This window comes from Strix uralensis, chromosome 23 (genome assembly GCF_047716275.1).
Source record: "Strix uralensis isolate ZFMK-TIS-50842 chromosome 23, bStrUra1, whole genome shotgun sequence".
Lineage (NCBI taxonomy): Eukaryota > Metazoa > Chordata > Aves > Strigiformes > Strigidae > Strix > Strix uralensis.
Genome location: NC_133994.1, coordinates 2,554,019 through 2,580,970, shown reverse-complemented (window position 1 = coordinate 2,580,970; position 26,952 = coordinate 2,554,019). Strand labels below are relative to the sequence as shown.

Below are 26,952 nucleotides of genomic sequence, written 5' to 3'. Positions count from 1 at the left end.
CACCTTCTTGGTAGCACACAACTAACTATTCATGAGCTGCAGAAATAAAAACTAGGTCTCACTGCTAAAAAAAACTAACCACTTTGCACTTTAACCATGTGAGACAAATCAAAAAGGTTTTAGCTACTTTGTCATGCCCACTAATATGAATCAACTAGACTTTGTGCCATTTGTCCAGATACTATTGTTCCTTCCTTTTTTTTTTTTTTTAAAAAAAACCCCACCTCACAGTAACTATTCCTATCCCCTTGGAATTGTGCTGAAGTTTAAGTTTTTGAGGAAATACATTTTTTGACATAAGACCCTTAGCATCAGGAATGCTTAAGACCTTTACTTAAGAGGAGAAAACACACACATAGCAGGAGCTATCTAGAAAGCTGCTAATAACGAGAACAGTTTCATACTTTGGATTTCAAAGTGTTAAGGAGGCTGAAGAGGAAAAATACAATGGTAAAACTATAGCACAAATCAATCGGATATAGGAAGGTTGCCTGGTATGAGGTGTTATCAGCAACATGTCTGCAGAGAAGTTGAACAAAATAATGCAACACCACCATGCCCCCCTGAAACAAAACAAGAAATCCATTATTTCTTCTCCATGGGACCTAAAGTTCTGCCACAGTATCAGGATATTATCTTCTCAGAAAATGTGTAATCTCTCATCTAGATCAGCTGAATCTGATCAGGTAGCTGGTTTGGGGCAGTTCAGAATGCAGCTATACACAGGCCATTTTCTCTGAGAAGCTAGAAGTGGAGGCCCACTGTTGTAGGGCCCATTTACACATCATCCCAGTGTGCCAAATCAGTGACAGAACCATAAAATAGCAAATGAAAACAGACTACACACCTAAAGATGTTGACCTTTACTAAAAAGAAACAAGCATACATTAGAAACACTTTTATTCCGGTATCAAACCAAGTTTGCAATCCACAATTTAAGAACGTGCCCATCGTAAACTGCAGTCCTATTAAGAAACATAATTCTTGTCAATTCTCATGACATTTTCAAAGATTGTTTTTTAAAAGTCACCTTTGGGTATACCAATTTTCCAGTAGGTCTTCAGTTCATTCTCTGTGATTTAAATGTGTTCAAGAAATCCTCATGAAGATTGATGTATTTCTCTATCATGATGATGATGAGCTGCTCAAGCTCTCCCCAAATAATCCAAGCAGGTGCTGAGGAGAACACAGCACAACTGGATCATGTTGCACCAAATTCACAAGCAAATTAATGGCTAGATGCAAAACCTGGCACAGAGGTAGGTGATTACACTATCTCCTGTTACCAAAATCCCCAAGATAACAATAAAATACATCAGGTGGATCAACGGCAACTGTCTGGGGGTTAAAGTGTAAGAGATGAGCAAGTATTTTCCAAAAGCCTGAACGATCCTTCTTAGCTCTGCTTGCCAACACATCTGTATTGGCACAATCTTCTCAATCTTGTTAAAAATCCTGTATTGTTTCAGATACTGCTGATACAGTGACATCAGCAGGTACATGAAGATCTTCACTACAATATTTATTATATTAGAGGAGGAAATGGGCTATGTGATCACTTACAATATAAAAAACAGAAATAAAAATAGCAAAATCAGACATGAAAAATACTAATAAAAAATCAGTAAGACAGTGTACACGCATAAGCACAGAAAATCAGTAGAAATTCCTATTATTGTATTTTGTATTTCTATAAATTTCAGCTCAACTGTTTGATCAACAGAAGCTGAATCATCCATTTCATTTTACATATGCCAGCTAGTAAAGAGTCAACTGAGTCAAAGGAGAATCAGCAGCTTCCTATTTACACCCTTTTAAAAATACACAACTGAGTTTCAGAATGCTACATTTAGCAATACTACTTTTTACATCCTTAAAAATCAAACCATTTAAAATTAGAAGAAATAGCCAATCAAATGACATACCCTCATTCTTGAGCTAAGCGAGACATTTACAGCTATAATGTGGTCTTTCGTGGACAATTTTTGCTTCTGAAAAGCATCCCCCTCATCCATGCTTGTAGGCACAGACTTTAATTGACATACTCACATGCTTACATGTCTCACTGCACTAGGGCCCTCAAAACATTAATGAAAAACACATTATGTTTCCAGAAGCAGCAAGATCATTTATATTCTATCAAATCTGAATTGTGCCTTACCATACAGATCAAGAGTTCCACCAAAATGCCCTTCACTGTTAGAATGGAACCCTGAAAGAGTACTTCAGCAACACGGATTCTTCTTTCTGCTCTGACTCAGAATGACTGAGAAAGTAAGCAAGTTTTACTGTATTAAGCTTTTATAAAAATAAAAACCATAATAATAATTTAAAAAATCTAATAGAAGCAGAGGTGCTCCATCTTAGAGAAAGGCTGGACAAGACTTGATAACTACCTTCTGACCATAGCTACTATCACATCCTGCCTCAACAAAAATATGGTAGTGAAGACATTTGAACAAATTACCTGCTCTCTTTGTGCCTCTGCTACACAGACTGTACAAAAGAGCCTCAGAGATCATCTAAAAGAAACATATTAATTCTTTACAGCTGTGTTAAAAATCTTATCCAAGCTTCAGCTAATTGATAAAAAGAATATTTATTTCACTGAAATAAAAATTCAGGTGTTCAAACAGCACACTGATCTTCAGTAAGAGCTTAACAGAGCACTGTTAGAAAGAAGTTAAGCTACACCATGAAATCACTGTTTCCAGCACCAGTCTGAAGCTAAAAATTGTTTCAGTGGACCTTAAAAATCAACAAAGTGTATTATATGCATATAGCAGATAAAAGAATACTCAGTCGAGATTAAAATGTGGCATGACTTCTCTAATCTTTTTACCCAAAATAGACTGAGCAATACTTTGTTCTCTAGCCCCGCAATCAACATAACCGATCTTTAATCAATGTGCAAGCAGTTCCATTAGTTTTGATAGCAATGATTTATACCCCCAGTAGCTCACTGATTTCTCCCAGCAATTGCTGTATTTTTCTGTGTACTGTTGATACAAAAATCAGTTAAGGTACAGAAGAACAGGAACAAGAAAAGCAAGGTTGACAGACTGAAAAGTAGAGTAACACAGGAGACCGTGAAGCCACTAGACTGAGAAGTGGCCTTTGGGAACAGACAATGCAACAATGCTTAATGCTGATACAAAAGGTGAACTTCAAGTACAACCCAGGGACAGCATCAGAACATAAAGCACAAAGGTACAACAGGAAATACTTGCTCACCCTTGGACATTCTTCTTTCCATAGTACTGCATTAACCCTCTTAAAACTTCTGCCATTAGTCTTTAAGTAGCAGTTGTATTCCTCTAGATAGTACGCATCTGGTTAGGTGATCGAAATGAAGAGGAAAGTATGATAAAAAGAAAACAAGTAAAGTACTACTAGGGTTAGGAGCCAGGGTGGGAGTTAACTAAGAAAGACAAAACTGAACACATCAGAAGACAATCCCATTTACTTCAGGGAAAAAAATACGTGCAAAGTGAAGTCACACGCTGTTTAACAAAGCCAGCAGCCAGTAATCTGTAACTCTAAGGCCCTTGATTCTCTGCACTCCCCCTGTATACAACCAGGGCTTCATGTTTATTTTGAGCCCCTGGACACTGCTGTTGTGCAAAACGACGTGCGTTTTTGAAGGGGGGGTGGCTTTGAGTTTGTTTTGAAAACAGAAAGCACACTGACTGCAGTAGACAATGTATCAGCTTGGTCCTTTAAAAATAGAAGGTGAGAGAGCTTTGAAGACAGGCCACTTCCACCTTAAACAGAATATTAAGTATTCCGACTTGGGAAATCACAGTTATTGTTGTTTCAAACTCCAGCTTCCACCTCAGCTTGCTTTTACAAGTTCCTTCTTCTGTAAGAGCTGAGCTGCTCATTAACTAGAAGCCAAACTATCACAGTTTTGCGGCGCAGTCCACGGCAATAAACTATTTGCCCATCTTGGTTTCCTTAACATGCTAAGCTGTGAACTGGCAATGCAGCTGCTGAACAGCAGATGTCTGTGCCACCTTTGTGACAGAGGGCAGCAATAACTGGCTTCTCCAGAGCAAGCCCCTACGCATTTAATTCACAACAGCAAGGGTATGGAACAAAAAAATTACTAGAGGATAAATTAGTCTGAGAAATCAAAACTAAATTACTTGAATCTCAATTTCTCCATGGTACGTATCTAGATAAACAGGCAGACACTGCTACTAGGTGACACAGCTTAACATCCCCTCTTATCAAAATCTGTTCAAATGCTTTATATCTGATCCCCAGGGTAGCAAACAATTCCTGATTTAGTATGAGTTCTGTCTTTTACTATGAGCTAAAGGGAAAAGAGCCAGACTAGAAGTGAACATGAAGATTACTGGGCGTCTTCCCACATCTAAGGACTTGATTTCAAATCTAAGATTTCAAAAATGAAGAACTTCATTCTATTTTCAAAGTTTCTGAGTTTATAGTGCTTTAAAGATGTTTTCTCATTTTCTTCAAGATACTGTACTCCATTTGATTATAAGGATACAGTTTTTTCTTTTTGAAGTCATTACATACTTGAATGTCGGATATCCTGAATTTGTAGTGTGTGACTAAGGAGGTACTTTGAATAACCAGATACCCAAGTACTCACACCTGTGAACTACTGGCCTGGGTATTAAAGACCCAAATGCAGGTTCTGCACAAGTTCTGCCTCCCCCACGTATCAGCAATGAATCTTTTTGTAGGACAAACCTAAGTATTTCCTGAAATGCCAAAGCTTCACCTATGTCTACAGGCACAAGAACAGAGGAAGAAAGTTGAACCAATTTGACTTCACTGCCCAAAGTTTCTATGATATTTGAGTTTTTATACATGAAAAAACACCTCCCCAACTTCTCAAGCATCTATTAAAGATGTACTACTTTGACAAGATTTTAAATGTTAAATTGTTCCTGTTCATTTCTTTTTCATTATTTCCTGTTCATGATTTCATTTTCTTTTAAGTATTATACAGCGTTCCAACCAAAGTACTGTATATTAACTTCTACAGTAAGTTTTCAGGCACTAGCCAGATAATATCTGACAACTTGTAGTGAAATCCGGGACTTAGTAACCTGAAGCACAATTAAATTGCCATAAGCATCAAGCAAACCGTTCTTGATCTTTGTACAGACAACACCTTTGTTAAACAGACAGCAGCGTATCTTCAGTATTTTACCACTTCACAAAGAATGTGCAACAGGAATATCAAACATATGTTCCAACAAAAAGAGCTCTTTAATTAGTACAGTATAATCTTATTTTGAGTACCAAAGGTTTCAGCAGACTATCACATCTACTTTGTTTTTCTAGACAAACAGAGAAAATTACCACACCACCCTCCAAACACATTTGTTAGGCTATCTGAAGAACACAGTTTTGGGAACTAGACAGGAAAAATCCAAGAGGACAATAAAGAGAATTCTTCTCAGCACCTTGAAGCATGCATAGGCCTGCTTTGTTGAGCACTATTACTTCATTTACTAGAAACAAAGCACATCCTAAGTTTTGTATTACGCAGTTACAACTCATAGTATTTTATATACTGAAGTCTAATTTTACTTTTTTTTTTATTTTGAGATACAAGCATTGCTATGTTCAAGACATACCTTGAACCAAATCGTGTTAACTAAGATGTATGAGCTTAATTTAAATAAACCAAAATGGAGCAGAACTTCACATATATGCCAAAACCAGACTACTGCACTAGTTTTCGCCACTGAAAATAACTAAGCATAACTTTTAAGGTCTCTGCGTCACCAAAAAAGACACCTTCATAGCATCTTCTGCACACTTTTAACCTTGGAGCTTTGACCTACCTCCTATCCCTCAATCATTTCAGTAAATCCCTCAAATACCTACAAAAGTCCAGATCTGGACTGAAAACAAAGCGTTCCAATTTTAAAAGAGAGTATACCAGGGTAGCTCAGTTTCTCTAATTCCAGAAGAAAGCCACGTTCCCCACCAATTAAATAAGGGCGGCAACACCTCCAGCAGTAGCCTGCAAGGCACAACATCTGGACAGATACAAGCACACCACATAATCTCCAAAAACATTTGTAAGCTCAACAACCTGTTCAGTAACCCTCAGCAAAAGAAGTCGAGTAAAATATACCCTGTGTAACCACAGATGTCCAATGAGAAAGCACTTACAGTAAAGCGTACACCATTAATACTGGGTACGTATACTCCGGGTTCCACAAAGTTGAACCACAATTTTGAAGTGCACAATTAAAAATTCTTCTGTCAGAGCAGCGTTGGAAATTTATTTCAATATTTCACAAAATAAAAAAAGAAACCACTCAGCTTGTCAAATAACTTCATGGTTCTGCAAATAATTTAGGTAAGTTCTATTCATCGACTGATTTTTCAATAAAGCCCAAAATATTTTCAATTTCAATAAAGCCCAAAATGTCAGGTTGAACACAAAGTGCATGTTACTGAACAGACTTTTAAGATGGTTCCCTAGATCTAGTCCAAAATAGGCAAGAAGGCCAGAAAAGCAGTTAATAAAGATGTATAGAATTAACAGCTCACCTGCAATAGTTAAGCAGAAACTCTTTTTCTTTCTTACAAAGAAAGAAAATAACTGGCACCAGCTGTTGTTAACAGAAGAAAAAAGAAGCCACAGAAGTAAGGCACTGCTTTCCTGTCAGTGATGTCAACTTTGTGGGTGTTTGCCTTTCTGAAAGTCATACAGCAAGCCTTGCAAAATTTCTTATTTAGTCCCCTATACTCAATACAGTTTTGACTTTGTAATAAGGATGAGCAAAATCATCACCGATACCTGAACTGGTAAAATATTCACAACTACTTTGGTAGACGGCATGCAGGAGTTTCCAGAGAGAAGCGTTCTGGTTTTACTTTTTCTTCCCCTTTGCTAGGGGAAAAAAAAAAGAAAGAGCTGAAAATAGTGACAAAAATCTTTACATAGTTTTTAATATAGAACCACATTACATAAAGCTACAAAAAATTATCTAATCCATCTAATTACAGATAATTAATATTTTCTTTTTTTGGGAGTGCTGGCAGGCATTACTGCAGTTTTCAAGAAGACATCAAAAATATTCTCATCTGAGAAAAACACGATAAACATAACTGGCAAAAAAATTTTAGGCAAACCTTTCTCAGACCAGTGTAGGAACACACAGAAAAAAATATTTAGCTATCTACAACTCAATCCTTATAGCATATAAAAGGTATTTCTTTTCTACACATAGAACCTTTGAAATTGCAGTGATTTGACAAGTTGAAATTCTACTTAATCAAACAAAAATACATATTTTTAATGAAGCAGTTTCATGCATACTACTTACAGAAATGAACTACATTCCACATTAAAATGGCAACTAGGTTTTTAATCACTTCTTTACCTTCATTGTACTATCTGCTACTAATTTTTTCCCTCATCAAGTTCTAAATACTATCTATGAAAATAATTTGAAGATTTAGCCTATCTTTACTACCGTCATTTACAGAGCTACCTTATATCTTGCCTCCTTTAAGCTCCCTCAGATCATCTTCAAGTCTTCAGCCTCATTTTCACTTATCCATTATTAGGATTCCAAAACACACATCGCAGGAAGATCAAATTTTAATCCTTCAGTCCCACCAAATAAAAAAAAAATAGCTACAGCTCTTCCCTTCATAAGTCTGCGACTACTGGCAAAAATACCTTGTTTTCAACAAATTTAAGCCAAAAATATTTAGGGAAAAATAATTTTAGAATGAGTCTACCCAAGTATTCAAGTCAGTAAGAAATCTGAGTTCTTGATATTAACCTACAGATTCTGCTTCCCCACAAGGCAAACAAGGCTCAGACTCACGAGCAGGTTTCCAACATGAGCTGACCCACAGGACTGATCTAGATGCACCCTTTAAGCCCACATTGAGTTTGAGACACGAGGATTAATTTGGTCCCCCATGAAAAAGGGGCTCTGCGAATTTGAATAAGCTTGCATTTATCTTAAGAGTGCAGGGATGGATAATTACCATGGAACAGCTGACAGAGGGTAACCTATTCATTAATCCAAAGCCAGGTCTTCTGAACATCTCCAACATCTTCTAAAGCATCCCTACTTTAAACCTGCTATAGTTATTAGTATTGCATTTCATCAACAACTGAAATATTTGCTTTGAAACTGCTTTCTCAGGCACTTATTCCTGTGTTCTGTCATATCCCACCACCACCCCAGTTAACTAAAATACCAATAACCAGGTCGATGTGTAACATTTTTGTATGGAATCCTTATTTTCTACCACTTAAAAATTTTGAAAACTAAACAACTGCATGTTCAGGCCAGTGCTGACAATCTTGGACAGAATTTAAAGTTATGTTTTCCAAGGCTCCCTACAAATTACACTTCCATGATGTCCCCAAAAATATTTTTTTGGCTTACACATGCAAGTTACCAAGTAGGCATCTAATTACAGCATCCCCAGTAACACTGAGTGTAAGACATACACAGCAAGCGACACAGTATCTTAGCTGTTTCCAGATGGCATGCACGAATATTGTCATGTCATTACTCTCTAGCTGAGTTCAAGAAAGAAGATTCCTGGATGCCTAAGAATATACTGGGCAAGGCAAGCATTACCCCCTGTACCTAGCACACTCAAGGTTCCAACTGCAGTCTTCCAGACAAGCAGAAATATTTCATTATACTTCAAGAGACTAACAAACCGTAACACATTCTATAGCACTTTAATAAAGGCAATGGACACAAACATTTAATATGAATTGATATAGTCTTACAAGCTATTAATTATAAAGAACACACTTTAGAAGGTCAGCTGTTAAAAATACAGGCTGAGAACATCTGATCTTTATCTTCCCAAAAATACTTTTAAATGGGTATTTTATTCAAAGGCTAACCATCTCCTTTCTCTCTACTTAGAAGTCTTCCAGTGCTTTCATAAAAATGCAGTATTCTGCTTCAAAACCTATTTTGGAGTGTCCATATTTCTGTACTAGGAAGCTTTCCACAGTAATTTACATTGATTATTTTGGCATCTAAAGTAAAGGTACTGTTCATAGCCAGCTCAAAGCTTTTAAAAACCTCTTAATGTTCTGCTGAACTACCAGTTGGCTCAAGTATCTATGGATTCTGCATACATTTCTGTTTGGTGAAAAACAAATCCATGCACACAAAATCCCCAGCATACTAGACACCCTGTGAAGAAATAATAAATTGAGATACTATGTTAAATAGAAACATAGGGGCTTGGGGGTATTTTTGTTTTTTATCACGACCTAGGCTAATACTAGTTCCAACATTATCAGTGGGGAGAAAAAAAACATTTTGAATGGCATATGTATTCTTTTGATTTTGAGTCTGCACTTCGAGCAATCAAGTGACTCCCTTGAAAAAATTTCCACTTTATCTTCAATCACATGCTTAAGAAACATTTAATTAACACAAGCTAGTTGCTTTCAAGGTTATAGATTTTTTCCCCAACATAACCAGTAAAATACTGTAAAACAAAACCCAAACACTAAAATACTGGCATGAACATAGGCAGTAGAAACTCCAAAGGCAACTCACATAAGCATAATGCAACCACTTGAATGCAGGATTTCTCATTTCAACTTCCTAATAACAAACTAGCACTAAATGCAATTCTTGAAACAATATGGTATGCCATATGGCTAAAACTGGATATTAAAATTGATAATATCAATTACCAAATCCACTAATGCTGAGAGCCAAAATCCATGGACAGTAAGAATTTAATCCAATTCAGCGACTAAAACATGAGCTGAGCCCGACATACAGAAGACAAATCTATTGCTGGTTTCACAGAAAGGAAGCAACTCCAATTTTTTATTGCAGTAACTACAAAACTAGCTAAATGTAACACTTAACATTCCTAACTACAGCAACAGACATCATAAGAACCTACAAAGGCAACACAACTTTCATATGAATTGGCATCTTGTTTCACACTGATTGAGAAATCGTAACTAAGTAATATTTAAGAAGAAACAGTTATAGTTGTTTTCCACATGACCAAATTGAAGCCTCCAAAGCACCAGGAAGTTATTGCACACTGCAGCCAACATCTTGCTTAATTTCAGGAAAAGGCATCCTACAAGCACAAGATATATATTTCTACTATAATTAAAGGATCCTGAAAGCAATTGCATTAATTGAAGGATTTTCTTATTCTAAGTATATTAGTTTAATTGTTCTAGTTTTAAAATTTTTAATAGCTGTAGAGTGTTTATTCTTGGATATTAAGAATAATGCTACACAAAATTCTACACACTTCCTAGTTATGTAAAACTTTATTGGTTACTTACACAAGTAGTATTCTCATTACATGTAAATACAACATTTTCAGATTTTCATGAGGTATGGAGACGACTTAAAAACTGTCTGCTAAGATTTACTGTGGAATTCTAACTTTACATGTTGCCAAAGATTTCATGGTAGGATGCTTGCTATGTACTGAGTTAGCAGCTGCAAGGACTCAGCAAGGATAAATGCAATTTATCTTACCCAATACTGAGTCCCACTTCACCCTCCTCCTTTCTGATCATGTACTGAAAGGCCATGGTACCAAAAACACTGCACAAATAGTTTCAAGTTCAACAGCACATTAAAAGCACTATCAAATGGAACTAATAGTTTATTGGACAAGTATTCTTGATTAAAAAAAATTGTTCTTGACATACCAGAGGAGTAAAATGCAGTTAGCTAATTTCAGCTTTTTTTTTTTTTGCTTTTTTTAAAAAAAAACCAAAACAAAACCAAAACCAAACAACAAACCAAATAGCAGAAGCCTCAACTGCAAATTATCTCTTCTGCTTCCTAGATTCCTTCTGTACGAACTACAGCTGGGATATTACAATAAACTAACAAACAACTGATTATACATTAAGTCATAGATAAAGAGTACTAAAAAGGTTGATATTACCAAAGATTTGGAGGTCATTTGAATACAGAAGACATAACAAGCATTTCTTATTTTTCTTGCTGGGAAGTGTATTATTTTAAGCCTGAGTTCAGTATATCAAATATTAACCAAGCTATTTCATTTAGGCTACCAAAGTGAAGAAGCTTGGTACTTTGGTGAAATATCATAAAAGTTACAAACTGAAAGTCCATTTTTCTTAAAAGCTACCAAAAAGCACACATAAAAAGCTTTAGAAATTTGTAAAATACAACACTTCACAGACACAGAACTGTTTTAATATCCCCCAAACCTTTTTTATTCTTTCCCATAAAAAGAACAGTTACCTAGAGTACGACAATAACTCCGGGTCAAAAGCAGTTTTAAAAGCCTCCACAAATTGTTAGCATTCTGAAGCAGATGGGAGACTCTTGTATTACAGAAAGATAACTGTCTGCACGGGGTCTGATGATTACCTGGCTAGTAGAGAACCAGCAACAGTACACAGCCCCAGCAGAGTCTTTGTATACCTGTGTTCTAGGTTTAAAATATTGTTTTTCAGCAAGAGGCTTAATAAAAGCCAAGAACATTTTGATGGTATTAAGCAGGCACTGCAAGGTAAAAAAGAAAATCATGTCACCCCTTTATCCAGTAAGAGCCTATGTGAATATTTCAATAAAACTATTTACTCCTCCCACCTAGTTCCTATCTGGAGAAGCTCACAAAAATTAAGAAAAAACCCCACAAATTTCTTGCAACAATCTTCCAAATGCTCCTCCTACCCCTACCCCAAAAAAGAAGAAAGCAAAGAGAACGAGAAAGTAAATCTAAAATACAATTACGAAATAAGATCTAGTTTGGCAAAGCTGTGGTGAGGAGGAGTTGAAAAATGAGAGCTGCCTTGCTGCAAACGCCATCTTGTTGCAGCTATTGGGCCCAGGCACAGAAAGATCCATTCATTCACAGCAAAAAGAAAATCAAACACACACCCTGGCTAATCTGCAGCCACCAAAACAACTACACTATTATCACTCCTTCTCTTTCTCCTCTCCTATAGCCCACAAGGGAAAAAAATAAACTCCGATATATTACATTTAGAACAAATTTAGATCTTAACACAGTATCTTCGTTTTCTCACATGTATTTCACATACACATCGACAGCATTTTGTCTTGATTCACATCCTTGTGTTTAGCAGATCAGCTTAAAATATGGGATAAATCACGATGAGGTGAGGATATTATACAGCACCAAAATGTTTAATTTTTCAGTCTTAAATCACCTCTCCAAGTTGAGCCAACTATTCTCAAAAGCCGTTTCAATAACCACTTAAGCCTTACATTTACAGTCCTTTCCTCCTATTTTCTACTGTGGAGACAATACATAATAACGTGGCAGTCGGCATCCTAAAAAGGATGCCTTATTAAAATAACGAGTCCCAGCCATGACTTTGGTGGAGAATAATGAAATATTACATTCGTTAAAATTTCAGTTCATCTTCAGGAATGATAAATTGACATCTTACAACCACCTCTATATCATTCTGATCTTCTTCTGGACAAGATTTTTTTTTTTTTTTTTAGTAAAACACCTCGCCTCTTTCATATTTACATACAAGACTTTACACCTCTTCATTTCCCACAAAGCTGTAAATTAAAAATCCTACACCTTAAATATCCCTTGTCTACACCTTAAATATCCCTTGTATAGGTAAAAAAATAAAATACTCAAATCCTTTCAATAATAAGCTGGGAATGGAAATAACATTCTTAACAACATTTCCGAGGAGAAAACTCCATTTTTCTATTGTAGCAAACACCCTCCATGATCTTCCTTATTGCTGCTACGGGCACACAGAAATATGCAGCACCGTAATACATGGGGGAACAAGAAATATGCGGTCTAAATCCATCCTCAGTTCTGATTTTAAAGAGAACAAAACCTTCTCTACCCCTCCCTCCCCCAGTACACACAGCATGAACCCAATCTGCGAGCCCTTCCCTGGACTGGGGGCTGCTGGAAGCAGTCTTACCCTGTTTTGTCTCACCCCCGTCTCCTCTTAATCAGTTTTCCACCATTACAGCAGCCACACCATAGCTTTTTCTTGAATCTCTCTCCAAATATTCCCTCTGCCGGCTGGATCGCTCGGGAAACTCGCCTTTTGTATCTCTAACGCGTACACGAAAACACCTCAAACCGTCTAGCAGAGCCCACTACAGCGTAATTATAATTAAAAATGGAACCCCGCAAGATCCAAGGTCTCCTCCCTTTTCGCCTTAAAGCCTTCAAGAGAGAATCAGTCCCACCCCCACCTTTTTCTCCTCCTCCTCCTCCTCCAGCTACAAACACACTTCTTTTTTAGGGGAAGCTGGAGCACCGAGGAGGTGGGGAAGCGCGGGGGAGGGGGGCTATTTCCAACCCCGCCATACTAAGAGGTGGACAAACCATGAGCCGCCCTTCTCCCCGGCGGGGGCCGTGAAGAACGGGTGGGCGAGGAGGAGGAGGAGGGCACCGCCGTGGCGGGGGGGGGGGGGAGCCCAACCCGGTGCCCAGGCGACGCGAGAACCGAGGGAGCGGCGGAAGGGGAGGACGAAGGGAAAGGAGAAGTGCGGCAGCGAGGAGGAAGAGCGGGGGAGGGGAGCGGGGGACGGGCGCAGCCGCGCAGAGGAAGAAGGAACCGGGGATGAGGGGGGAGCCGGGGCCGCCGCCGGCGGGAAGATGGCCTCAGGGTGGGGCCGGGGGCTCGGCGAGGCGGGGGGCGGCGGGAAGGCGCAGAGGAGGGCGACGAGGCTTTTGTACGGACCCCACCCCGCGCCCCTCTCCCGCCGCCGCTCCCCTCAGGCGGTTACCTGCCCTTCCGGCCGCCGCTCATCAACCGGGCCGCCGCCTCCGTTGCCCGCGGCTCCTGCCCGCGTCCCGCCGGCCTGGGGAGGGGAAGGGGGGCGGAGGAGAAGGAGGAGGAGGAGGGGGCGGAGGAGGAGGGGAGCCGCCCGCGCTCTGCCCGGCTGGTCCCGGGGAGGCAGCGGCGCCGGCCGGGGAGCCGAGTCGGAAGGAGAGAGCGGCGGGGGAGGGGGGTGTCGCTGGGTCTCGACTCCTCCTCACGCGTTGGGCGCCCGCTCAGCTCCCCGCAGCCATCGGGAAGCGAGAGCCTGGGCGCGGTTCACCCTCCCCCCCCACCCCCCTCCCCGGGCCACCACCCTCCTCCTCCTCCTCCTCCTCCTCCCGCCCCGCCCGTGACTGCCCGGCCGGGAAACCCCGGCTGGGCTCCGCTCCCCTCCCCGCCCCCGGCGCGGCCCCGCCCTGGCAAGCGCCGGAGGCCTCGCCGCCTCGCTGAGGGACCGGCCGGGCGGGACGCGCTCCTCGGCCCCCTCCGCCGGCCGGCAACGCCCTTCCAGGCGCTCGGTCGGTCGGTCAGGCAGCCCCGGGGCGGCGGGAAAGGGACGCGCGGAACCGCCGGTCTCCCGCCCACCGCGGTGTGGGGCGGCCGCGCGCTTCCTCCCTCAGCGCGAACAAAGGCCGCGGGCGGGCGGGAAGGGAGAGGAAGGCGGGGGGGGGGGGGGGGGGCAGTGTGTTTGTTTGTGCCCCGCCGCGCCCAGGCCGCAAACAAGTATTTGAAAGCCTGGCGTGAACAAAAGAAAAACAGACCCGAAAACTGAACCCCCCAAACGGCGGTGTTTAAGGAGAGAATCGCCCAGAGAGAGCAGGGCCCGGAGGAGGAGCAGATACTTCACCCGACTAAAGCCATGTTGAATGTAAGAGCCTTGGAGTGCCGAGCACGAGTAAGGGTGGGGGTGAGGGCCAGAGGTCTTAAAACGCTACTCAAGGAAGGCCAGCAAGCAGTAAATACCTTCATGCCACCATTTTTCCCTCAGGAACTTGAAAACAAGTGACGATTCAGTAGGTTTACAACTTATAATGCTGCTTGTAAGGGTACTTGCACGGCCAGTGTTTCCAGAGCTGCCTTTTCATATTCTTCTCCCAAGGATGAGCCTCACTGCTCAGGAAGGCATTAGAGAAAAGAGCAAGTCAAGGAAAAAAATAAGGGAACATAAAAAAATGTAATTTCTATTTTACAGACTGGGCCTCATATAAACCAGACAGGACACATGTTACCAAGATGGAATCATTTCACACCAGCACTTGCATACTAAAACGTTGCTACTTAATAACATAAAGTAAGTATACATACAGTCTAAATCTGGGGGTTTTTCCCCCTATTTGTTTATACTTTGTTAAGAGGTGAGATTACCTAAGTAGGTTTACAATAAAAAGTAAAAAGCCCCACAACATTATAGCAAATTTTGTATTAAAAACCTATGCAGACTATGCTGTAATACTAAAAAAAACCCCCAAACCCAAAAAAGATTAAAGAGACCAATACTTTTTCTGCAGATTCTCCCCCTAGTAGCTGCTCACTTCCCCAGAATTTAAAGCAAATTGTTACTTGCCATCATGCCTTCTGGGAAGGTAGGTGTGGCTACCTGTAATTAGTAAGAGAAAGAATAGGTTTGCCAATTAAACTATAAGAAAGTGGGTTGGCTATTATTTAGGTTGTCTGTTATGAATAACTATAGATCCTGGTATGGTTAAGCCTTTGTTTTATAATAATCAAACGTTTGTTTTTAAATAACCTGTATGCTGTGCTAAAGCTTTAATTTTTCACCCTGGGATTCACAAATAACAAAATAAGAAATTTACTGACATTAGACTAAAGGATTCTTGAATTATAATCCCAAATTTCTTATATTCTGTTCAGTAACAATGGGGAAATAATTTCTTTTTTACCCCTAAAAGAAATACGTATGCATGTGCGTAGTGGACAGGAATTATCCCATTAAAATCTGTGGAACCATGTGTATGCAGGTTGGGGATGTTCTTTAGATTGGGGCTAGAGATTCATCTAGCATTCCTGTCTGCAAAACACTGATTAAATGTAAGTGCTAAGAAACACCACAAGTTTTTTAGATATTTGCAAACTTTTCTAGAGATTTCTAAAGCAATTGCACACAGTACTGCAATATTTAAGTCAAAAAGTCTCAGGGAGGTTTGTAGTAGGCAAGTTGCCTGATTTTTTTTAATTATTTTTTTAGTTAGAGATTGCTTTTATGCACAGCAGAGATTAAAATGATTTTCTGGGGATACACCATGATTTCTGTGGAAAAGAATGACCACTTACTACATCAGGGGGAAAAAAGTATGATAAAGGATTAAAAAGAAAAACCCTTGTTTTGCTAGGGAAAATCTGTAAGTCGTAGGAGATTTTGTGAAAAATTTTCAGCTAACACTGGATCATATAGAAGAATTTTGTGTAATGAACAAAAATAACGTTCTGGGGGTTCATAACAAATAGTAAATCACCTTTTGTTGCTTTGGGAGAGTAGTGACATTGAGATTTTGTTACTGGACTAGAAGAATAGTTGTGTGAAATGACTATATCATAATAAACTAATGCATGCTTATTTCCCATTGCACATGCCTTATCATATAAATGCTGCTTTTCTTCCTTATAATTCTCTTATGTGCTTTTAGCAGTGGGACAATTATAGTACCTAAACATAGGGTTTTTTTGATAAAGTACACATTGAGATCCTTTCCTAGGAATTTATGATTTTTTTAAAATTCTAATTTTTATGCATTCTCTATTTTATGAGAGCTAAAGGGAATTTCTGTCCACAGGTCTGTGCTCTGCCATCTCTTTAAATCCATGGAATCTGGGTAAGGAAACTGGACCAGCCAAATGTTTTTATACATGCTGACTATGACCACATATACACATAGCTAATTTTTCACACCACATCTATTCTTTTGTAAAAATACAACTGTTGCAGTAGTTCCTGTTTCTGATACAATGACTTAATTATATCTTATTTTCCAGTGAAAAATTTGATTGATATATAGTTACACTACTGGTATGAAGAGGCATTATGAAGACTGGAAATGGTTGTTTACAGGGTGGAGGGTTGTTTCAAGGTGGGGTGGGTGAGGTTTTTTTGTTTCATTTTATAAATCTCACTGGAGAAGTCAGTTTTGCTGCATTTTAAAATCTTTCAGAAGAATCACACGTTACTGTGTGCAACAGAGTGTTTAATTCTGATGTCTTCATATAGTCCTGTGCTGGACACTACTGTATATGCATTATCTTTATTTTAAAAAATTTTTTTCATTTTTAATGTTCATTAGTTTGAATGTGCATACAGATACATAAACTGTCCTAGATTGTAGTATTCAGTGGAAAAGCATGTAAATCACCAGAAATAAGTGGACTTATTTGATGCATGAGTTTATCTGTTTCTGTATATTGCAAAAATATTGTTTGTAACTAAGAAATTAGCTGAAAATATCTGCTAATACCTGAAGATCTAATATGCATAATTAACTAAACCAAATCTTTGTTTTTTCTTTAGTCCACTTTGAAGTAGCTAGTATAACCAAAGCAAATTAAAATACCTGAAATAGATGGGAAATGTAACTCACACAATTTCACAAAATTGTGAAACTTCTCAAACTTGAGGCTTCCACATATGCTAGGACTACGTTAGCCAAAGGAAAAATAGAAATTTTTCTCCTGAAGTTTGGCTAAGATCTAAAGAAAACCTCTCCTGTAAGCAGGTTGCTCCATAGTTCTCAGTTGCAAAATTTCTTGCACCTTTTTCTCAATCAGCTGATATTAACCCCTTTATAGAGAGCGTGCTGTATTAAACGAATCTTTAGGCAGTTTCACTAGTTTGTGTGTTTCTTCAGCCGCTTCAAACACGATGACAAAACTAGCCAGAATCTGTCATACCTGGCATGCTCCTGGAACACCTGGTTTTGCAGGCTGCTCTGCCCTTCAAGACCTGCATGTTACAGCACTGCTATAGCACACTGGTGGTGAGGCTGTGAAAAATCATTGTCTCAAGCCTTTTGTGGAATACAAAGAAATTGGTTGTTAAAATTAAAACTGGCTGTCTCAGTATTACTGTGAAACTTTTCCAAATGGGGGAAGAGTTATGACATGTGTAGTTTTATACTTTTACCAACTCCTGATTAATAGGGCATCTGCTTAAACAGAGCCAATGATTGCATACACATCAGAAGTTGCTTTCTAGCTTTCAGCCTCCAGGCTCTGCTTTCATTCTTATGTGAGTGTGACTGCCATCAACAGGTAAAAATGAAGGCTACTGGGAGGCTTTAAAATATCTGTGAAATACAGACGTATGAGTCTTGATAACCATAAATGCCATTTTAGTTCCCTTGTCTGCAGAGGTCTTGCTCTGTGTAAGAGAGGAGGAGTACTTCCAGGGAGTGAAAGTCCTGGAATGTTTCCTACATACCCCTCTGCTCGCTTATGTGTGTGGTCATCAGGTCTGTAAAACTTTGTCTCACATCTGCAGGATGCCACATGGTGAAACTCTGTGGCTCAGATAGCCACGTGTGTCCTGTTCAGACATCTCCTGCTGTTCAGAGGCAATAACCTTCAATCGAATGTGCAGACCAGACAGGTTATGTTCATGAACTGCTTCATGACATAGCTATATGACAAGTAACCATGCCCTGTGATATCCTTCAAAATCTGTGGAAACTTCACCTTAAAATTAGTTTGGTTTTGCCCCTTTGCTAATCCACTTGTGAGGTGATTTGCGTCTCAAAGCCTTATTACATTGTTTAGAAACAGTGAAATTTGGTCACTTAATGATGCATACTGCAGTACTTTGGGAGGCATTCGTATCAGATTTTTATCAGTGTGATGGTTAAAAAGGCAACAGCTGCTTTTCTTAGGATACAGGAGTAGGAAGTCTTGTTCAAAAGCAAAAAGATACAAGGACAGATACTGCATAGTCCTGAGAGGAGGTATTCTTGTTCAACAAGGAGAGCAAGGATGTAACTTGGTCCCCAAGGTATTAATGAGTAAGGGTTTTATTTGCAAGTGAAATTGCCATTGCATCTTGTTTAGAAATATACCATATTCATGTTTTATTGAACGTTTTGTCAGGATTGTTGTATTTTCTTAGAAATGAATTCATTTTTGCATACAAATAGCGTTGTTACTGCATTGTTATAATGAAAAATTACATATTGTTATCTGAGTAAATGTACGTCATGATTCTTAGGATAACTCAAGATGCTCCTGGACTCTGAAAGAATAATTGTCACCAAACAGGTCTAAATTATGTTTTCTAAAAAAAGGATGAAAAATCAGCACTTCTCAAAATGGCATAGCTCCTCAGATGGTATAAAAATACTACAGAAGTAATAAATAACTATGTTTTGCCTACTTCTCTATTTGTGACTTCAGGTGAGTGTTTCTAGTCAATTTACCCAAAATAATAACTCAAAGGACCACCTCATATTCCAGAATCACACCAGCACTATTTCCTATTCCAGAATATTTTGTCTGCCTTTCATTGCCATAGCATGCATTCTGTTAAAACTGCAGAGATTCATAGAGACGTTCATGTGATTTTGATCTTGTTTGAAGTTCTCACTCCGTTTGGTCCCCAAAGCAATCCAGAACCCTTGTTTCTCCTGTCTTTCCACCAAAATTAAATGAAGCTGCTACAATGTTTCAATTTCAGCTAGGCTTCAGTCCCAAGTCTGTTCAGAGGACAGGGAACTCTTTTTATTATTTTATTTAAAAAAAAACAAACCAAAAACGATTCAGAACTGTTCCAACTTGCTGTTATTTGCCAGTTCTTTAGCAATTGAATGAAAATCATGGCTGCTGCTTTCTGAGGAAGGACCCAGATAGCAGAGTATCAAGATCGTTCATTAGACAAATTAAATAAATAAAAGCACACTGAATAGAAATACTCAGCGAGGCCAGGCAGAGCAAGAAGTAGGAGTAACTCAGTCTCCTTAGTTACATTCTGCATTCTCACAGTTTCTTTCAGTTTGCCTATTACTATGGAACAAAAGAGTTATTTTAAGCAAATTCTGAGAACAAAGCATAAAATTAGCGAAAATGTTTTAGTCGGAAGGGAATATAATTGACAAGATTTTAAGGTAGGGGGAACTAGTTTTGAGAGTCTTCATCTAATTTAGGGCAAAAAAGGCAGGAAAATCTGTATATCTGAGTTTCCTAACTAATACAGTCTTGGAAGATGATACTGAACTTCTTACTTATGGTATGGATTGGAATGGTTTATCTGTGACATGGATTCAAGAAGAGGAAATTCGGAATTGTTGAGAGACTTTGCAAGTCGCTTCAAAATCCTTTGGAAAAAATCCATCGTTGTCTGTAAGCAAAGCGAAAGAGTTGTGAAGGCCCACAGCTTTCCTATAGATTTCATTCTACTGCATCAATGTACATCTATGTTACTGTGAATGCAATAAGCATATACAAAGACAGTCCCGTAATAGATATCTCATTCTTGACAAAGGCAGCATAAGCTACATGGGGACAGTATGTGCTGGTCTGCATAAGTCCTGAAGGGCATTATGTGTAGTCTTGTTTTCTCATCAATCCTGGCTGAGGTAGTTTTATTTCCAGGGGAAAACCTCCTTGTGACCCATTTAAAAATCAATGCCATATGCATCTTTGACTTCAACAATTATAAAACTGTATTGCCTAGTTCCTGAGGGTGATTGTTATATTTAGCATACCTTGAAGCATTTTCCAAAGCCAAAAAATAATCACTACTCTTGTCTTAGATGTAGGAAACTGATGCATAACGATGTCAAATTATTTAGCCACTACCACCCAGCAGTTTATGGAAAGAAGGGAGATGAAATGTTAGGCCTGCTTGAACCTGGATGTAGTATTCCTTGCAGTCAGTGCCACAATTTTGTACTGTGATACAATCTCATGGTGGGACACAAATATATGATTTTGTAATCCAGATGTATACTTGTTTAACAAAATAACAGAACTTCTCTGCTGGGAGTAGGCTCTGTTCCGAGTTTTTCTGTATGTTCATCTTCCACCCTTGAAACACATATGGGTGTCTTAAGGTTGGTCCAAGCCTGTTTGTACACTTACCAACCCCTTTCTCAGGTTTTTTTCTTCTATTTATACAACCCGCTATTGAGAGATCCAGAAGAATAGGGGTTTGGTGCTTTTTTCCTCCAATCAGAATTTTGTCAGAGCTCTTTTCCATGTGCTGGGGATTGTACAAGATCAAGTTCAGTTTTGCCTTCATATTCAAGTGTGGGTTACTAGTTTATATTTTTTGCTGTACCTTTAAACTTGGCAAGCCATAGCTTGGCTTCTAAAAGTCCTTTAGTGCTTGAGGCAAAGAGGCTGCCCTACCTGGGCCAATGGATATTTTTCAACATGATGAAATCTGTTAGTGGCATGGAACAAACATAGCTGGCTTTGCAGTGGCTTGAATCACAGTAAACATTGTGAGGAACAGGGGAGAATATAAAATAAGGTATAAACATCTTTTTCAAAATCTCATATCCTGTAACGAGCATAGGTCATTCAGGGCTGAGGTGGACCTGAAGGAGTGAGTGTACAGATATTTAGAAGCAAGTAAATGGAAGTATGTTCTCCTGTATGCACACCTAGCCTGCAGCTATAATAGCAACAAAGGGCGTTGTGATAATAAGCTTGGAAATCAGATTCTACTGTGTGTGTGTGCACACATAAATGTATAAAAAATACACACATGCTCACAACCAACTGCACACCTGTACGTCTTCCTTTAAGTAAATAATCTTCTAAGTAACACTTCAGTTGCACGAATACTGATTAAGCAGTTTGAGTAGAAGCTTAAATATAAAGAAATATTTCCTTGTTTAAAGGGACTTCCCTCAAGGGGATCATTGTCTTACTGAGCAACTAACAGAAAAACAACTGGTACCCTGGAGATGCTGAGAAGAATCCACATCGAGAATTCAGCCTAGCTGCTAAACGTGATGTCAGACGCATCAGACCTGCAGTGAAGTTTGCCTGCAAAAAATGCCTCCAAATACAAGAAAGAATTTGCTTGCCTAGCTATGTGTCAGGTTCCTATAGAACATCCTTCCATCCTTGACACAGCAGTTTCAGAAAGCGGGCACAGGTGTGTGTCCTAGTGAAGCTGCTACCAAATATCGGAATTACTGATGAGAGCACTGTTCTTTCAGAGAGCCTTACCTTATTTCATTGCTGCAGTGGAAGAAGAGCTTCAGTGCTGCTGCTGATTCCAGCATCCAGAGAACAAAAACTGCATTCCTAAAGCAAAAATATTTATGGTCGGGGGACTTGTGCCACTGTCCTTGGAGAATCTATGTTTAGTCAAGCAAAGCCTATTTCTTGATGCAGGAAAGGGTTAAGGCATGCTTAGAAAGTTCAGTAGTCATTAATTTAATCACAGTAGGTAATAAAATTAGTAGAATGCTTACATCCTGTACTTCAAAGGTAAGTATTTATTTGGGAAAGTGTACTGGGACTGAGCAAAAACAGTGATGAAAGATAATCTGAAAAATGGGTAGACTTCTGTCATCCATATCAAGCAAAACTGGGAACTGAGTTCAGCCCAACCACTCTGTTCTTGCAGTGGTAGAGAACTCCAAGAACAAAAACCACATGCTAATCTCATTATTTCAGAATCAGCTCCAGAAAAGTCTGTGTGAATGTTGTATAAGGCGTGTAGGGTTTGTTCATAGACGTTATGACAATATAGGCTGTTGTTTTCAGCAACCCCAAGAGCTTTAGGGACTGAAGATATGAAATGGTTAAATGACACAGCTGGGCGTGAAGTTGTGAGTGAAGCAATAAGAATCCCCAGTCATCAGGTCCCATGTCTGTGGGTTTAGTTACGTGCGCTCCCTGCTGTGCCAGCCTTGGGCAGGAAAGCACTGCATAGAAAACCTGGAAGAGAAAATTGGTGCTAATGGTACATTAAACCACAACCTGAGCAGGCTAAATGATACAGTGATTCCGAGAAAGACCTGCATATTGCGTTTCCTTACACACCGGAGCAGAGGGAATTAGTATGAGAAATTCATGAAGATCATGGGAGGAGCAGAAAGAAGGAAATGTCTTTACAGAATTGAGCTGCAAAAGCCCAAGCTAACGGAATCAAAGTGTGAGCATTTGGGACCCCTGTCTACCCTGCTCTCAGTTGCTGCTAAGAATGAAAGAACTTGCAGCAATGGTCTGCACTTCTTCTGCCTCTGAAAAGTCATCTCCCGTGATCAAGAGGGTAGGGAGAATCTTCTAATTTACAAAACCAGAACTTTTCTTGTGACCTCTGGGATTCTGTTACAGTAAACATCCTAAAGCCCAAACCACTTGTCAGCAAAGATCCCAATTCTGCAAAACCCTTTCTTGTGAGCACCTGTTAGAAAAAAAGGTGCTTATAAAATTCATGTTTCCAAGCAACAAAAGAAAACACACATAAAGTGAAACATCTCTCAAGCCACTACCCAAGGGACCTGACAGACACAGTTGCCTAGTTAGTGGTTTCTGATTTTCAGAGGCCAAGCAGTTCTATTCCAAGCATTCGGAAGAGATTTTGAGTTACATGAACACACGATATGCAGGAGTTTTACCCCTGTCTTAACAGCCAGAATTTCACCGTGCATGCTTGAATGCTTAAGCTGGTTATTAAAAAATACAAGAGCAAATACCATCTTGAACAGAGAGGTGAGCATACACTCGCCTCACTTCAACACGAGCTGGGCAGCTTCAGTTACTCAGCACTGGATAAAAAGGAACATGCAGAATTTCTCATAACTTTATTTATAAGTTATAAAATGGTAACATAACTTTTTCATTTAATTCCACCTTTTCCCCAATATCCACGAATCGGCTTGATACAAAATTCTGTGTTGAAATCAATAAAATGTACTTTTCTTTTTTAGGTGCTGGCTTGCATTTCTTAGGGAAATAACTCCCATTGACAACATTGGAAATAAGTTGTGGGCTGGATTGTTTTTATATACAATATAGACCTTTCTGTACTGTGCATTTCAAATACTGTATCTTAGCATTTCCTTGGTGCTAACTATTGTTTATGAACATTGTCATTTACTTTAAAGGAAATCTAACTTAATTTTTCTTCTCATCTGTGCTTCCACTATCTTTATAACTCTTCAGCTCCCTCCAGGGGTGTCAATATATGATTTGCTATCTTAGTCGGTTATCTTGTTTAAAGAAAAATCCATTTACAGTTTATCCTGCCTGCAGAACAGTCTTATTGATAGTTCCCCCATACAGCACAAAATAAATGGGTTATGGCTGCTTCAGGAAGGTGGGCTTGAAATTCCAGAGTGGGACTCTATAATCTTTTGAGTTTTATTCTTGGCCTTGGTGGAGGCTGATTTTGAATGAATTATTTAACTCCTTTGCTTTATATGCACCAGTAGGGAATGTTCACAGTAAAGCGCAATGGTATTGCAAAACTTAATCCAGTTACACTTTCGAAGTACTTGGAGATTCTTGGATTGGAAGAGATGAAGAAATTGTACCTATTGTTCCTGCTGTTACTGATTTCTGTTTCTCAGCTCTGGAAATAGGATTCAAAATTCATTGGCAGGGATATGGGATGAGAAAAGTTACAATCCTTCTCCTGTGTTTTGCGAGATTTGCATGTGGAAATATCTGTGTGTGTTTGAGCCAGTAGGAAGTTTCTCTCTTGGGAAGAATTAACGTTTTAGTAAATAAATGGCAAGCAAAACTGAGTTTTTATACAATTACACGTAATGGAAAAAAAATAAGCCCCTCTACATGTATATTTTTGCTTAGTCAAGCCAAAATATTTATTGAAGAAATAATTTTGATGGGAAATATTTTGATAAACCTTAAAACACAAACAGATTTGGACTAAGAAGTTCTAAAGGGTCAAGGAACACATTCAAAAAATAGATAGTCAAAGTAACATAAACCACCCACTTTCCCCAGTGGTAACAGGTCTCCATGAACAAACATGTAACTAGGAGGAAAACCCATTAAAAACCCAGTGTTCTCCAAAACCCTTTAACTTTTAATTAAGTGAACATATTAGTTTAGGAACTGATAATAAATTCTATTTGTAGGTGATTATTGTGTGTTCAGTTTTGATGCTTCATTAAAGACATTTTTACTTCAGAACTCTAACAGCTGGAAACCAGGTTTTACATTATACTGTGAGCAACATGCTAACAAAGTTCTTACCTACCAAAGCTCAGCAACAGAGCTATAATATCGCCTATGTGTGTTTAGGCTGAGTTATGCTGTTATATTACCGATGTGTATTATGCTAATCCAATAAAACATAAAGACCATTGTATCTTTTGTGACTTGTACCACTCTGGTACCAGGAGAGATTTGCATTGGTAATAGAACAGCAGCAGAACAATCTAGAGAATTGTTGATGCATCCTGTTTTGAGGTTATCCTAGCCTGCAAGTAAGTGAAATTCCCCAGTAACTTTAGTGACTCCTGAAAGCTTTCCAACATCCTAGAAAAGATTCAGTGTTGTGAAAGACTGACATGTCAATGTGCTGTTCAGCACTTCCTTAAAAAATACAAAAAAATATGGTGACAATTTCAAATAAGTGAATTTACTGCAGTATTTTGAACAGCTTAGATTACTGGATATCACTTCAAAGAATAAGTTTGTTTCCTTTGAATTTAATATTTCAAAAAAAGTAACCAAATGGTTTCATTTCTCCATGTTCCTCCCTTTTACTTAATTTTTTAGTCCTATGGATTATGGGCCAACATCAAAATGCACCTACAGATAATTTAGCTTGTAAGAGATTTAAAACGAACATCTTAGAGAAAAAACAAACCATGAAAAACAAGTGCTATCAGTAACACCTTATAGTATTAGAAATATAAGAAGTGAATATACCTCTCACTATTTAAAACGTTTCTGTTTTGAGTTTCATTTATTTTTATGATCAGATTAGTCAATTTCAATTTTTGCGTCTCCCCATAGTTCTATATTGGGGCTTAAATCCTCATAACAAATGTAATACAAATAAAGATGAATGACATTTTCAGTACTTTTAATAAAGCCTCTTTCCACTGCCAGAATTAATGTTGAAGTCGAGACTAAAAGCACTATGTGGTTTACTAATACGCACTAGTCAGCAGATATGCATCTAGATACAGCATCACCCTCTGGCATTTGTTATTGATGGTACTGCTATTTATTATTTATTAATCTCCATTACTTTGAGTATCTGAATGTGACTGAAACTCAATGATTCTTTTCTTTCCTTTTTTTTTTTTTCTTGTATGAATAAGTGGGTGACATAGTAGGGATTTTAAACACTCACAGCTTCCCAAAGCAAGCAACTGCATTTGGCACTGAGGTGACTCCCCTTTTGCTGCTTTCAGATTTTGACTTTGTGCCAGCCTTGTGGTAGGCTGCATGTTAGTAACACGTGTCTCATAAGAAAGCTGTCAGATGAGATCCAAAGGCAGTGTTCTGCTCTATCTGTGTGGACTGCATTAGTTTATTTTCAGTAGTGCTCTTGCTCAGCCTGTGCTACAGCTAAAACCAGATCTGTGTACTTCGTTCTGCCAGCATATGCGTGGCAGCCAGAGACATGAGGGGGGATCTCGGGAACAGAAAGGTTCAATCCAGGGTGTCTAAAAGAGCTATAGCTCTCTGTCTGTCCCCTTCCTAGGACAACTGCTCAGAATAGTCTGTGTTCTGGGTCACATGAGCAGCAATTAGCTGTTCAGGTCTCTCCCCCATTCACGCTGCAGCTGTACAGATGTCTGTTCTAGCTCTGCTGGTGAAAGGTACTGAAGCAGGTGCTGCCACTGTTCTTTTCCCCAGTATAGCATGTTCTGTTCTGGGGATAGGTTGGTGATGGAATAAACTATGCTTGGTAGAGCTTAGTCATACACGCTCTACAAATACAGCATGCTGGTTTTGTTATACCAAGAGAGCAGTCTTGTAGGGAATGTACACACCCTACACTGAAGCACTAGTGGCACAGCCACACATCCCAGAGAGAGCTCAACGGGCAAATCCCAGAACTGAAAGCATCATAACTACATCAGTGTATCGTTGTACTTCAATTTAGCCCTGGTGCACAGTGCTTCACTACCGTGGCTAGATGGCTTCTGTGATCCTAGCGAGGATCTTCGCACATACACACATATACCACAAAGTACTGCCAGTTTCTACAGACCTAGCTC

General features: G+C 39.1%; 1 protein-coding gene and 1 long non-coding RNA gene across 6 annotated transcripts in view; one reads left to right on the top strand and one right to left on the bottom strand.

Annotated features, from left to right (window-relative positions):
* Positions 1 to 13,994, bottom strand: part of GNB1 (G protein subunit beta 1) — a 45,376-nt gene extending 31,382 nt beyond the window's left edge. For 2 of the 5 annotated variants that reach the window (XM_074892576.1, XM_074892581.1), the window contains exon 1: positions 13,755 to 13,994. The gene's annotated coding sequence lies outside the window, so the exon portion shown is untranslated. Of the gene's footprint in view, positions 1 to 12,937; positions 13,191 to 13,754 lie in introns of those variants that run through there. The other 3 variants (XM_074892577.1, XM_074892580.1, XM_074892578.1) reach the window with 2 other exon arrangements.
* A 253-nt stretch (positions 13,995 to 14,247) lies between these two features.
* LOC141953768 (uncharacterized) lies at positions 14,248 to 25,833 on the top strand. The gene is made up of 4 exons (XR_012631996.1): positions 14,248 to 14,657; positions 14,982 to 15,080; positions 16,582 to 19,180; positions 21,631 to 25,833. It is a non-coding gene; the product is annotated as an uncharacterized LOC141953768 (long non-coding RNA).
* Positions 25,834 to 26,952: the final 1,119 nt, after the last annotated feature.